Source organism: Suricata suricatta, chromosome 14 (genome assembly GCF_006229205.1).
Source record: "Suricata suricatta isolate VVHF042 chromosome 14, meerkat_22Aug2017_6uvM2_HiC, whole genome shotgun sequence".
Classification (NCBI taxonomy): domain Eukaryota; kingdom Metazoa; phylum Chordata; class Mammalia; order Carnivora; family Herpestidae; genus Suricata; species Suricata suricatta.
The window spans coordinates 39,548,970-39,550,739 of record NC_043713.1 but is presented as its reverse complement, the minus strand read 5'-3'; positions in this window follow the sequence as shown (position 1 = coordinate 39,550,739).

Here is a 1,770-nt window from a genome sequence, read left to right as displayed (position 1 = left end):
CTGAGAATGAACTGAGGGTTGAGGGGGAAGGGGGAGGGGGGAAAAGAGGTGATGGTGATGGAGGAGGGCACTTGTGGGGAAGAGCACTGGGTGTTGTATGGAAAACAATTTGACAATAAAATATTATGGAGAAAAAAAAATAGCTCTTCTGGGGCACCTGGGCGGCTCAGTCAGGGTTAAGTGTCAGTCTCCTGGTTTCCGTTCAGGTCATGATCTCACAGTTGGTGAGTTTGAGCCCCACATCAGGCTCTGCACTGACAGTACAAGGAACCTGCATGGGATTCTCTCCTTCTCTCTGCCCGGCCCCCCACCTCTTTCAAAACTAAATAAGTATTAAAAAAAAATCTCTGCCACCTCTTCCTCCTAAAATCAACTGAAAATAACAAGTAATGCAAGAAAAATTCTCAATGATGCAAGAAAGCACCTAAAATTCTGAATAATTATATACGAAGGAAGCCTGGTAATAGTGTCATGGAGAATGCTGGAAGAGGATTCCTACGCAGTCCATTTGGGACAGAGCCCTCAGAGCCCGGAGTTCTCTGGGTAGGGGGGCCCTTAGCAGACAAACAGCTTTGGAAGGAGAGGTGGTAGCCAGGCTGCCAGTGTGGCGGAGGAAGTGTCCAACCAGCAAAGCAGACGCCCCATGTCCCTAAGAAGCAGGCTCTCAGTGTGTCATGGGGAGGCAGAGCCCTGGATGACCTGCAACCCTGAGCTTCCAACGCTTAGAAACTGCAGAGTTGTGAAAGCTAAGGCAAAGGTAAACATCCTGGAAAATTGTATCATGTGGAGATTCGTGAAAAACCAGTGCAACTTCTAAGTTGGATTAGAATCGTGCCGAAGGGCAAAGTGGTAAACAGCGTTCAGGCAGCATCCTGTGATGCAGCAGTTCCGCGGGGCGCTCCCTGGCCCTTCCCGCCTGGGAATGCATCCACTCCAGACAGAAATAGTCAAGAAGGGACCGCCGTAAAACGCAAGAAAAGCAAGAGGAAAAAGGACATGATGTAGGAAAGGCAGATAACAACCACATGCCAGAAAAATTATACCATAAATGAGATCAATATAGATTTTTTTAATTCCAAAGAATTATTATACGCACATACACATTCATCTGGGATAAGCGTAGAGATTTACAAGAACTCAAGGAAGCAGGTGCGAAATAAACTGGCAGAGCTCAGGAAAAAAAGGAAGAGAAGAATAATACCATCACAAAAATCACATCCATATGGGAAGCAGAAATAAAAGAGTAACAGATATTGGTGAAACCCCAATCAGAGGTGTGAGATAACAGGCTTGAGAAAACTGAGCAAAGTGAAATAATAAAGGAAAAGGTAGATATGAAACACAGGTGATAGATGTTAGCTTAGATTCTATATACATATATCAAATCACCATGATACACAGTTTAAATATATTACAATTCTGTTAATTATACCTCCATAAAGCTGATATAAAAAAAAAAGACAGGCAACAGCACTCATCAGGTATTTGGTACTGCTGAAGAAGAAAACAGAATAAATGCAACAGAAAAAAATTCAAAAATATAGTTGAACCAGCTAAAAAGAAAAGAATATCTCTATTCATCATAGATTTTTTGGCTTGCTTTATCCCTATCAAGTCTTGCATTTGATTAATCAAATTTGATTTCATTGCCTTTTCTCCCTTTACTGTTTTCTACATTCTATTTCTATTACTTTATTGATTATCCTCCAATTTTTAACATGCACATTAAAATATTTATTTTTTAAATGTTTATTTATTTTGAGAGAGAGA